General features: G+C 37.2%; 1 long non-coding RNA gene across 1 annotated transcript in view; it reads left to right on the top strand.

Annotated features, from left to right (window-relative positions):
- The window catches only part of LOC135209587 (uncharacterized), a 701,429-nt gene extending 694,270 nt beyond the window's left edge, over nucleotides 1-7,159 (top strand). Inside the window, exon 5 of the long non-coding RNA XR_010313391.1 lies at nucleotides 6,824-7,159. This is a non-coding gene — a long non-coding RNA (uncharacterized LOC135209587). The remainder of the gene's footprint in view (nucleotides 1-6,823) is intronic.
- The last annotated feature ends 6,815 nt before the right edge of the window (nucleotides 7,160-13,974 follow it).

The following is a 13,974-nucleotide window of genomic DNA, read 5'->3' as shown; positions in this document are numbered from 1 at the left end:
AACGTAGTAAAAAACAAAATTGAAATTAAGATTTATCTTTTGAACATCAAGGTTAGAAACTACATAAATCAAAGTGGCTGGAAATTAATTTCAATTAAAGCGCTCGCTTCTACCGGCTTTAGGCAAGCAGAAATAAATTCTTTTTCCCGCGTTTATTATTATATATAAATTTTATTATTAAACTTTATATCCTATATTTCAACCTTGTTTAACTCATTTGTCTCTGGTGTTTTCCTTGTACAAGTAAATGGGGATATTATGATTTAATGTTGTTATGTATTAATGTTGAGGCCGGAAGTTAGTAAAGCAGTAGTCCATATTGCGTAGGCCTGTAACCAACTCTCCTCAAAACTTAGAAAAAGGTTAATTTTATGAAGATACACGGACCTCGTCCTTTTCTACATACTTTTACATGAGAAACAAAGAGACCTATCCCTCCCCTTGATCATTGTTAATATGAAGGAGTTACGCCCACGGGAGAACCTAACGCCTCCTGTCTTAGGTGGTGTCCCTATTACTTGAAGGTAATGGTCTTGCTGTGCATAATGTACTCTATCTTTTTCTCTCTTCCCCATATGGGGGTAGTGCCGTCAGTGCACCTCGTGCGGTGCTCTGTAGGCATTACTCAAGGTTCTTTGCATCGTCCCGTAGGCCCATAGCTTCAACCCCTTTCAATCCTTTTATTGTTCCCCTGTTCATATTCTCTTTCTTCCGTCTTACTTTCCACCTCTCTCATAACAATTAATTCAAAGTGCAATTGCGAGGTTTTCCTCTTGTTACACCTTCAGACCCCTTTTGCTGTTAAATTCCCTTTTAGCCCGGAATGGCCTCATAGGTTCCAGCACTTGGGATTTAGCCAAAATTCTCTCTCTCTCTCTCTCTCTCTCTCTCTCTCTAAAACACACACACACACGCAAGATAATTTAGTTGTATGTTCACTATTGATTAATACCCTGTTAATCCTGAGTGTTTCCTCACATTTAATGTCTCATAATTATAAAATTACCCTCTTATGTATATACTCTTTTTTTTTCCATCTGTCCATCCGCCTGTGGTGTTTGCGCATGGTAACAGTGCGTCCCGGGCTTTAAATAATATCCTATTTCGAATATTAACGGTGTAATTCGCATACAGTAAAATACTAAAACACTTTTCAGTTACAAATGTACACCCAAATATCCTTTTATTTACCTAAAACTCACACATGGCTTAACTATTTAAAGCCCGGGACGCAGTGTTACCATGCGAAAACACCACAGGCGGATGGACAGATGGAAAAAACAGAGTATAGTCATATTTATTACGACTCAACGCAAGCGCACATGTGTACTAATTCAGCTTGACAAACGGTTAACTCTGCGATAGCTCCTACGAAATGGAATCGCCATTTTTGAAAAAAAGAGAAAACGGGAAAATGCGGGGATTCTCTCAAGTTTCCTGAAGGTTTGCCGTGAATACCGCTTCTTTCCCTGTGGAGAAGTTGATCTTACTTTAAAAAAAAACTGATTTCATGACATAAAGGGGCTAACAATAATTGTAGAAATGCTTGCTTGATATAACTGTTTAGTGAGTTTAAACTGTACCATCTAGCGTGTCGTCTGCCTTTGTAGTATGAGAATGATTAAATTCCGTTTCTCTCCAGAACTTTCTCAGTTTTTCAGGTTTAGATTTCTGGGTAAGAAGTGACTCAGAATCTGTTTTTGGAATACGTGTTTTGTTGAAAGCCGAGCACACGCACATTACACACACGCGCGCCCTTTTTTTTCTTCTAGTTTCTGGGGCCATAAATATACAGCATGACAAACTCACTTGACGAGAATGGTTTCCCAATACTTTTCGGAAATTGCTTTGTTCGAACGTCGGGGAATATTAGTTTGGCTTCGTGTTCTATACAAGTTCAGACGATATTTGATATTAAACCAGGAGATTGGGAACATAATTTCGATAATTATTTAATTATTATTTTAGTTCCTCATGAGTAGATTAACAGTCTCTCTCTCTCTCTCTCTCTCTCTCTCTTCTCTCTCTCTCTCTCGTCTCTCATCTCTCTCTCTCTCTCATCTATTATATTATCTATTATATATATATATATAGATATATATGTATATATTATATATATATATATGAGGTAACACACACACACACACACACACACACATATATATATATATACATATATATATATATATATACATACATACATACACATTATATTTACGTAAATGTATATGTATACTTATATATTAACTATAAATAATTTCGCCTTGTAAGGGCATAGTAAAAAAAAAATAACAATCAGTAATCAAAGCTAAGTTCATCTATAGATTACGGAGTCATGGATGAACCCCCCTCCCCCACCCCCTTCTCTCTCTCTCTCTCTCTCTCTTGCCGTGCAGGAAATTTCCACATCGTTATCCACTTCATAAATCTCAATGTAGGTTTATAATCAGTACGTCGAACCTTCCATGCTGCATAATCTGTGGTTGTCTCAGAATTAAACCATTCTGTTTCGGTGGGTTTTTTTTCTTCAGAAGATGGAAAAATACTCACCAGACGAGAGAGAGAGAGAGAGAGAGAGAGAGAGAGAGAGAGAGAGAGAGAGAGAGAGAGATAATATAATGCTAAAATAGCAAATATTCAAGAGATTCTTAAAACAACGAAGCAAAGCCCCAGCCCGAAGTTAGCGTCATTAGAAGGCTTCCTTCCATCTTCTCCAGAAAGGAAACCCATTCGTTTCTTGGGAGGTGACTTTGATGTATCGCCTGATGCTTGCACCAGCCTGGTAAGTTTATATTTTTCAACTTCTCAGAAGACAAATTTCAGGATATGCTTCGATGTAAACTCTCTCTCTCTCTCTCTCTCTCTCTCTCTCTCTCTCTCTCGATGAAAGGAATTTCAAGTCTTCGAATAAAGTATCAAAGAGTTAAGTAATGGTCTGTCCTTGAGAGAGAGAGATTCCGTGATCATTCTAGTGTTCGTTTGTCGTCTGAGAGAGAGAGAGAGAGAGAGAGAGAGAGAGAGAGAGAGAGAGAGAGAGAGAGAGAGATTAATACCATTCGAGTACCCAATCTTCTACCGTCTGAGATTTTATAATTTTTCATTGATTGTAACATCTGGATGTAAGTGACATTAACAAACTAGCTGAGAGAGAGAGAGAGAGAGAGAGAGAGAGAGAGAGAGAGAGAGATTAATGATCAGTGACCATTCAAGTAATCCTCTGTCGTCTGAGCTTTAAAAGTTTCTCATTGATTGCAGCAACTGGAAATAAGTGGCATCACCAAACTAGCTGTTTCCGAGGGGAAAATGACGGGGCGTTCATTCATTCGTGCGGAATGTGTTCCTCCAGAGGAATATAAAAGTTGGTGTATTTTGCGAGATGGATGAAACTGCATGAGGGAGGAAAGCCCAGCCCCATTCGTCAAGATAAGGAGGAGAAGGAGGAGGTCGGAATTCGCGTTGTTTGTGTCGTGTTGTTATTAGTGCTCGAGGAAGAGGCAGATGATTATGCTTTTGGCTGCTTCTTGCCTTCGTCGGACTTTAAGATATAAGATTCTTTTACCGAACTTCGAGATTTAACTGTAATACAAACGTACTACTGAAGGTTTCAATTGTTTCCGCCGTAATTAGTCTGTTTGTAATATTTCCTTAAAGTTTCCTTTCCCTTTAGTTAACATCGATTGGAGTATCTGGAATTTCAGCATTTCAGGTGAATTGAAATAAGTACTATATTACTCAGTTGGTACTGTCTTCTTTTGTAAGGTTACAACGAGTGAATGGAACTGTACTTTCAGTTCACAAACACTGCCACATCAGATTTCTGGTTGAGATGGTGAAGTGTTCTTAAGTCTCTCTCTCTCTCTCTCTCTCTCTCTCTCTCTCTCTCTCCTCTCTCTCTCTCTCTCTCCTTAGATATGGTCTCTTTTGGGATTGTCTATCCTCCATTCTTGTTGGATTTTCTTGTTTTATAGCTCAGTTCCTCTTTGGTGGCTATCAGTGCGGTTGTGCGTGATCATGTTACTTTCGAAGTTGGAATGAATTCCAGGGTCACTTTATAATATTTTTGTTTTTTTGTACTGAAACTAAATCTGCATCTTTAAGAGAAACCGATTAAATCATGCCTTATTGGGAAATGTTTCAGTCCCTTGAACAAGCTATGATGTTAGGTTTTGATTCTCGGTGAAGTGTTGGAAAAGGACACCTCGTTTTCTATAGACACCTCGTTTTCTGTAGCGTTGCTGACGTTTTACACACCAACGTAGCCAGTTATGTGGGAATCACAATACCCTACCGAACATGTAAATGTATATAATGTGTTGGTCTTCTGCTTCTTCTCCGTAGGATGAGCTGTGCTGTTTCTCATTATCAACGGTGACATAAGATTAGGGCAGCTGATGATTACAACTGTCATTTTGTAATGGGATTACAGAAGGGTTATTGTCCGAGCTGTTTAAACCTTCCCCTGCATCAAGTTTCAACTCTTATTTTAAACGTTTATCCTTCACGGGATCTCTTGGAGAGTATAATAGTGAGGCATGATTATAATGTTATTTAGGATGCTATAGTTTCTGCTTTAATGTATGTTTGCATTGTAGATGGTTTGTGTGTGAATAGTCATATGTGTTTATTTATGTATATTTTTCATGTTTCTTTGTGCGTGCTCGTGTTTGCAAGAAAGGGTGAAAAATTGGGGATGTTTTAAGAAAAGCTCATCATCATCATCTCCATCTCCATCTTCATCTTTGCCAGTTCCCCATGATTGTTCCACCAGTCGGGAGCCAGATGACAAAAAGTCGGATCCACTTGAATTATGACGTTAAGCCCTTGATATACGAGAGAGAGAGAGAGAGAGAGAGAGAGAGAGAGAGAGAGAGAGAGAGAGAGAGTTTTGACTGCATTCGCTGTCAGAGCCAAGACACAAAAATAGCATTTGAGGATAAACAGATGGAGGGCCTTAATGGCAAGGGACAGGAGAGGATGTCGATGATAAATAAGGAGCGAAGAGAGTTGGCTGAAGGATGCGAGGGAAGGAAGGAGACACGAAATTCAAGGAAATTATATAGAAAGGAAATTTTCCTTCTCTGAGAAATATTGATTTTCTCTTCAGTCCGGACTCCTTCTTGACCCACTTTAGTTCAGTTATGCTGTATATGCACAAAAGCTGTGCTTTTTATCATTAAAAAATGATGATAGCAGCGATAGGAACTATAAATAAATAAATCTTAATGACCACAGCTATTTTGTTAAAGCATTCAGGCTGCCATTTAATGTGCCTATTATTTCACCCCTAAACCACTCCTAAGAGGCGTAGTATCGTCAGTGTACCTCGCGTGGTGCACTGTAGGTCTTACTTAAGGGTCTTTGCAGCATCCTTCGGCCCCTATCTATAACCTCCTTCATTCTTTTTACTGCATCTCCGTTCACATTCTCATTCATCCATCTGAGTGCCACCTTCTCATAGAATTGTTTCATTCTTCAACTGCAAGGTTTTCCTCCTGTTACACGTTTCAAACCTTCTGATGGTCAGTTTCCCTTGTAGCTCTGAATGACCTCAAAGGTCCCAGCGCTTGGCCTTTGGCCTAAATCCTCTCTCTCTCTCTCTCTCTCTCTCTCTCTCTCTCTCTCTCTCTCTCTCTCTCTCACACACACACACACAGTTAATCCATCATCAGGGAATTGTTTCTTCCTTCCACGTACTGTCTTTTATTTCACAGTTAATCCATGACCATAAAAGGGTTCCTTCCCTCCACTTGAACTTCATTTGTAGGACAATAAGTCGTTGATGGAACGATCATTGCATCAAAGGGAAGTCATTTCACTGAGGCCCAAAGCAAACTGCTGATTCTCATTTAGCGTGAGGCCTAGAGCAAGTGCCTGGCATCTAGGCTCTATGTATGGAGGACTCTTAGCCGTAGATTAATCAGCTGTTTTTGTTATTTTGTCTTCCTAATATCAAGGACCTTCTAAACCTCTCGGTAATGGGCATTCCTTTGAAATGGAAATGACGTCATTTCTCAGCAAGTGCGATATGTTATTGTTAATTTCTGTATGGATATAAATGATCTAATGGTGATCATTTGCACATGAGTATTAAAGTAGTTCTCTTTTGCTAAATTTAGTCAATGACAGAATCTGGGTAGCAAATGACAAAGTGGCTCTTTATTGTCATTAGCATTGGTTGATGTTTCAGGCTAAAGGTCGGTTTATTTAGTTATGGGTTGAGGTGTGGACGAGGTTAGGAGTGTGATTGATGTCATTTAGTTTAAATGGGGAGGCCCGACTATAGTTTCATTTTAACTGTAAAGTTCCAGGGAGAATTGATCAAAATGAATTAATATAAAACCATACTGTCGTGATGAAGGTTAGTTTCTTAATCGATTTTTGCATCCGTCTCTCTCTCTCTCTCTCTCTCTCTCTCTCTCTCTCTCTCTCTCTCTCTCTCTCTCTCTCTCTCTCTCTCTCTCTCTCTCAGTTATACATTGTAATACTGTGTGATTTAGATTAAACGGAGAGAAGTAAGTTGTACAGAAGAGGTATTCAGACATACGTGGTAATAATCATAGACTAGTTCTACGTTATTTTTTTTCTTTTGAATTTAAAGATAAGTTGTTGGTAAAGGAAAATGCAGGACTATTTGTTGTATATAACTGGAACAACGAGAAAAAATCAAGGAAGATAAGAAACTGAGTTAAGAAATTACCTCTTTGACTCATTTTCAGGTTTTTCGAGCAAATACAGAATTACGAGCCATTAGACCTGTTAGTCAGTGCTGTTGAATTCTGAATATCCTGAATAATGTATTACCAAATACCCCTGTACCTTTCAGGAGGAGTGTAGACTCGTGTCGAACTCTCCAAAGACCTGGGTGACACGGGTGATGTCCCCAGACAGTACATTTTGGAAGGCTTGCTTCAACCCCGGTGACATTATCAGAAGTTCTGCTGTCGAAGTTGGTCGTTTCCAACTGTCCATCTTTAGTGAAGAATTCTGTCGCTGATGCGTACCAGTAATAATTCAAGTACACTGATGATGCTCAGAGGAAGATGAGCCCTCTGACGGGCTTTTGTGAGCATTTGTTTGCATGGAGATAATTATGGATAGTTGTGCTGTCATTATTAACTTTTGAACATAATAGCTTTCTTTTACGAATGGCTTTCAGTTAATATGTGCAATGTTCGATTGTAAGATGTAAAAGTATTTATGAAGCTTGTTTTGATTGAGTTAGATTAAATTCAATTAAAATATTCTTGTTTTTTCTATCCAAAGTAATTTATTGCCCAAGACATACTTCCGGTGTCTGACCGTAATCATTACGTAAAGAATCATTAAAGACCATCCATTCCTTGATCATAAGATCAGATTGAAGTACGACCGTGAAAACTTTATCTTGGGATTTTCTTAAAGATAGAATGTTTTTCCAAAATACGAAAATCCTTATCTGTGTGTAAATAATATTTTATTTTATTTATATATATAATATCTATATATTTATATATATATATATATTATATATTAATATATATATATATTTGTGTGTGTGTGTGTGCGTGCGCGCGTTTGTTTGCGGTTGGTTGTTGGTAATGGAAAACCCTATTTCTGTAAGTCATAATAATTCTTTTTACTTGTAGTATGTATCATCATCATTCCACATTGTTTTACGTTTCAAAATGTAAATTATATGTCTTATGATAGCATAATATTGCAACTTCTTAATTGGAGACGAAAATTATTCTTGCCATCGCGGAGTAGTCATTTTACATTCAGTAGAATGGCAGTCCTTTATTTGGAACCATTTTTTACGATAACACATTACAGGAAAGGTTGCGTGAATTTGTTTGTTTAAATAATGGCTGATTTACGACTTCGAAGGTGACGATAAAGACGATTGACTCTCATCGTGTGACAACACCAGATGTTGACTCCGAAAGCCCAAAATCCCCGTGATTTTGGAGAGAAGACTTTAAACCACCCCTCCACCCCCCTACCCCCCTCCCACCACACCAGACCCCCAGGAAAGTCCCAGCGACTAAGTAATTCACAATCCGGAATCAGCGTCACTTTCTCCTTTAAAACTAACTTTCAACCGAAGTTTAATGGGCAGTGCTCATCTTGATCCACGGCATCTCGGGTGAAGTTTTGGGGTAAAACGATCACTCCCTTGCGACGGCTTATTGCAAACTTCTGCCAAGGCTATTTAGGACCTCGAAGGTGCCCTCCTCCTCCTCCTCCTCCTCCTCCTCCTCCTCCTCCCCTTTCCGCTCGCCTGCCAGCCTCCCCATCCAGATGCCTTCTCTCTTCCCAAGATGACCCTTAGCGTCAGTTCGTTCGTTTCTTATGTCTTTATTTATTGTCGTTTCAGGTCTGCTTCCGTGTTTGTGACTTCCGCATGGATGACGATCAGCATTCATTTGTTTGTTTTTACTTTTGTTCTTCTGCCCATAGGATATATATTGACGAATTTGAATTAAATTTCATGAGGAGATTGACAGTGTTACGTGTATGACTCCGGGTTTCGGTTCAAGATATTTTTGGGCCCTGGCGGAGATACGGGATCTCTTTTGCGTCTCTTTTTCAGAGTTTTGTAACATTTTTCATGATGAATTTAGTTTTATTGGTTTTGTTTAATATTTGGTTGCTATGTGATGCTGAATAGTTGTTAATGGTTGATATTTTGTTATCAGTGGTTTCCCTTCAAGAGAGGAATGTAGCTTTTGTTTTGATCAGAAATATGTTTTTGTATTTTGCATTTGTTGTTATCGGAATCACGGTTTGAAAACATTGACTAATACTTTTTTATCATCGAAAATGTAGACTAATCACCATTTCTGGAATTTAGAATTCATCGTAATCATATCATATACATGTGCATTGCGTTGCAGTAACTTTTATGCAAATGGTATAAAATGCATTCGCATTCGGATTCGTAATTCTAAGGTAAATGAGGCTGACAGCAGAGTGGTCTATCAAATGAACAAACTAATAGTGAGAAGTGTGCCTCTCTCTCTCTCTCTCTCTCTCTCTCTCTCTCTCTCTCTCTCTCTCTCTCTCTCTCTCACGAATTTTTATTTTATTAATGATGGCATTTGGAAGCGAAGTTATTTGGTAAACGTGTTGCTTTTTCCATACAGATGTATAAAGAGACATGAGGAAATACAGTTAAATGATCTGCTTCCATCTATTGTAATTTATTAACGTGCCTTATTGCAGTCAGTGTGAAATTTGCATCGTCCATAGTGTAAGGTTCGTTATTCGGGAAACGTATTAATTGAAATATGAATATTTTAGTATTCCAATTAAAAGTTGAACTTATGAACTGGTAATATGTGAGTAATGTGTTCCTGTTTTATATAGTTATTCTGTTGAAATTTACATGTAGTGAAGACCTCGATTCAGTTTGCCTCAGTATAGAAATCTTCATACTTGCTTATGTTCAGCGTTAGGTTTCATTCATCTTTGGTGCCTTTGTGGAAATTATATTGTGGTTATAAAGTATGGCATAATGGGGCTTCAAAGTATGGCTTTAACGGCCAATCAGAAACCTTTTAGGAATTAGATGAAACTTTAAGAATTCAAACTAATTGGTTTATTGTTGAGAATAATATTAATAACGTTAATGTCGGAATTATTCGGAGCGTACAACGAAAATGTAATTAAGGTTTTACACCAGAACGACAATGCGTTCCTAAATATTTGAGATAGATAGGGATGCTCGTAGACTTGTCAGAATAGAAAGTTTTGGCGTCTGTGACCCAGGTAGTTGTGACGCCAGGTAATTTACCTTCAGTCAGTCAGAGTAGGATGGTGTCTCCGCAGACGTGTGCAGATGTGTAAGGGAGAGTAAAGAAAAGACTTATGAAGAAGAATAATATACGTACATGAGGGAGTTCGAAATGAATGTAAACAGAAGGGTATGTTGCCAAGCCGTAGGAGAATAGATGACAGCCAGAAATGGACATGGTCCATAAGAAAATAGTAAATAGTTTTAATTACTTAAAGAATGGATAAAATGATTAGGTAGGGAAAAAACGGAATAAAATAGGAAAAGTAGGACACTGGATGAAAAGCTAAATATTAAAACGGTAAGAACTTAAAAAATTACCAAACAGTTTTTAGATTAACTACAATGTTTTAGATTAACTACAATGTTTTGACGGCGCCGATGATTAATCATTTCCTTTATCCAAATCATTCTTTATCGATGGAATTTTTGTCGAAGTTCCATTTCGTCTGTCACCATGAAATGCAGTTCATTTTTTCCAACAGATTCTCACTTCCAAACAACTGCATTTTTGCTATTTATTTTCAATCCAGATCTTTCGGGAAGTTATCGCTTATATTTGGAGTGGCGATGAAGTTTGGATAAGTCACTATATTTAGGCCCATGTCTCGGTGGAAAAAGCGAGGCGTTACTGAGACAATGTTCGTGTGAGGTATAAAGGTGTTGAGAGTATACTGAACCGGTTCCAATTCATGAGGATATTTTATTCCATCCGGATTTTTATTTCTTTTTATTTCCACGATGTCTTGGGTGCTATTTTTGACAATAGATGAATTACAGTTCTCATTTCCAGACCTTGGGTTACAGCGTTGACCTGTGATAAATTTAGTGATGGTCATCTGGAATATGTTTTTAATAGGATGCTGAGGGCTGCGTCTAAGATGTCTGCCCTCCACTACCTTCTGACAAGTTTATGTTATCTCTTTGGATTATGATGGTTGAATCTAGACTCTTCAGCCTGCATGTACACGTATTTTTAAATGGTAAAGATGACTCTCTCTCTCTCTCTCTCTCTCGACCGGCCGCCGCCGCCGCACCCCCCCCCCCCCCCCCCCCCCCAATCAATGCGATGCCCAGAATATCGAAAGTGATTGAACATCCCTGTTTTTCCAGGCCATGCCTGGATATATTTATGATCATAATAAAAGGCTTTTACCGGCAAAATAAAACTCTGGTACCCAGAGGGCATTAACAAAGGGAGTGGTCTTATTAAATCTATGAATTACAGATGATAAATAGAATTCGACATTTATAAAGACACTGGACAAATTTACGTGCAGCCAGCTGGACTCTTGCTAAAATAGAGATTAGCCTACAAAAGACCCGTTAATTATGAATTAAAATATCTGGTGATTTTTGTTTGATGTAATAGCAAAGCTATTTAAAATATGCTTTTAATTTTCGACGACATCGTTTCTTAAATATAGCATATGTGAGAATCTGGGTCTAGAAATTCTTCCATGTAATGTTTACCGCTTGGAGCAATTAAAATAGTGGTTGAGAATGGGACTATATAATGATAAAAATGGTAAAGCCTATAGTAAAGCCTTTTACTCATCTATTGTTTCGAAATATTTATGTATTTAAATGCTCATGTGCTCACTGTATTCGGTAATGATAGTTTGTAGATAATAGATATTATTATTTATCTTATCAAATTTAACGTTGCAATATTTTATCAAGTTTTTAGTTTTGATTAATCAATGCGTCTACGCATCATCAGTTACATAAGTCTAATTAAACGCGTCGCTTGATTCAGAACTAAAGGCCTTGATTTTTAGAAGTCTGTCCAGAAATCCCTTGTTGCCAATTGACTTTTTTTTCTTTTTCCTTATACTTTTAAAGTCGAATAATTAAGGTGGGACTTGATATCTTTCCCCAAAAATTAATGAAATTTTTTTTCTCATGGACATCAATTCTTTTCTCGGAATGTCCACGGGGATTGGGTTCAAGTGGAAGGGTTAGCTATCTTTTGAGTGACAGTAAATTGCTCATTCCAGGGAAGAGCCTGGAAATAAAACATCCTCCGTCTCTCTATTTACTCAACCGGGTAATTTAACGTTAGCTTACCAGGTTGAAGCGTCTGGAAGACCTCGGCTCGGAGGAGAGCAATTGCTCGCGTGGGGAATATAAATATCCGGATTATTTAATGGCCCGGCGGGTCCTTGTTGCTGCGATTTTGTAGTGGTAGTCGGTGGGAAAATGGGGAGAGAGAGAGAGAGAGAGAGAGAGAGAGAGCGAGAGAGAGAGAGAGAGAGCACGTGATGAAATGTAGAGAACTTTGGTAAGTGAATTGTGTATATATATATATATATATATATATATATATATATAAGATATATATATATAATATATATAGATATATATATATATATATATATATATAGAGTCATATCACATTACCGTGATTCATATACATACATCGAGCTACAAATGTCCTTTAATATCTAATTCACTCTACCTTGGAATTAATATATTTTCATATATGTTTAACCGAAGGGGAATTTTTTTGTCGATAAGAGATTTGTCAGGTCACGGGCGCAAACCATCGACACCAACAAATTCAGGACGCACAGAGAAGCCTTAGACCACACCGCCACCTCAAGAGGCTATAAGTTTATGCCGCCTCTCACCTACAAATACCTGTCGCTTTCAGGTGTTCGTTGTTTTGGAGACAGCATCAACCCACCTTGACCTCAGTTACGTTATAGTGCTTTTGTCCGCACGTAGCCATTATATGAGTCATATCACATTACTGTGATTCATATACATGCTGTCTCCAAAACAACGAACACCTGAGAGCAACAGGTATTTGTAGGTGAGAGGCGGCATAAACTTATAGCCTCTTGCGGTGGCAGTGTGGTCTAAGGCTTCACTGTGCGTCCTGGATTGGTTGGTGTCAATGGTTCGCGCCCATGACCCGACAAATCTCTTATCGACTAAAAAATTCCCTTTCGGGTAAACATATATGAAAATATATTAATTCCGAGGTGGAGTGAATTAGATATTAAAGGACATTTGTAGCTCGATGATATATATATATTATATATATATAGATATTTATAGCTATATTATATATTATATATATATATAATAATACAGTGTGTATAATTGGTATATATTATATATAATATATATGTCTGTGTGCGTGGTGTGTGTGTGTGTTTTATCTATTAAATATTTCTTTTTATAAATTTCGCCAAAAGTGAGGTTTGATTTACTGAGCTCTAAAAAAGTAAGATTAATTGTATCTCATTATTTGAATCAATAATAATTGTGTTTTAAAGGTTCCTCATTCTAAGGTTAGAACAGTTGATGTGTCTGCTCTTTATAAAAAAATTTAGGCTTTCTTCTTGTTTTATTTTTAAGTTAATGAGATATTTCTTACGGAAAACCCTTAGGGTGTGAATTGAGACTTTCATTTTAATTTCTGTTTCAGAAAAAAAAAATGTAAATTAGTTTCAAAAGAGAAAGTAAGAACTAAATTTGATTTGAGTTTACAGTCATGTTCAACTAACCATGTTTTAATTCCAAAAGTTTTCTTAAGAAATGAACATAATATATATATGCACTTGAAGAAAACTTCGAATCGAAAGAGTGAAAGCGTTTGAATCATTCTTCCTTTTAATTAAGAAGTAAATTACGTTTTATTAGAAAACCAATTCATAAAGCAATCCTAACATATGGTAGACTACTTCGTAAAGCATGCCTTAGAAAAACAAGTTACATTTAGCAGAGTGCTTAAAGAAAAAAAAAAGCACTACATTTAGCAGACCTGCATACCATATTTAGAAGATTATTTTGAGAAACATACGTGCCTTTCAACTGGTTATTTTGAAGAATATACATCACATTACCAGGACACTTGAAAACCTAATCTGTCATTTACTTATTACTTTGAAAAACAATTGACATATAGCTGATAACTTCAAAATCATGCGTGAAATTTAGTAAAACAATTTGGAAAACATGAATACATTTGGCAAACAACCTTGATAAACATATATGTGTCGTTTAGCAGACCATATTGGAGCATGTATAGCATCTAGCAGATCTCTTGCAAAAATTTGTGACATTACACACTACTTTGCAAATCATGTGGCATTTAGCAGAAATTTGAAAATCATACTTTGAAAATCATCCATAATTTAGGAGACCCCTTTGAAAAACATACGTGCCATTTAGCCGACCGCTTAGAA

This window comes from Macrobrachium nipponense, chromosome 11 (genome assembly GCF_015104395.2).
Source record: "Macrobrachium nipponense isolate FS-2020 chromosome 11, ASM1510439v2, whole genome shotgun sequence".
NCBI classification, from domain to species: Eukaryota; Metazoa; Arthropoda; class Malacostraca; order Decapoda; family Palaemonidae; genus Macrobrachium; species Macrobrachium nipponense.
Note: the sequence above shows the minus strand (reverse complement) of the source record. Positions and strands in the feature narration are given on the sequence as shown.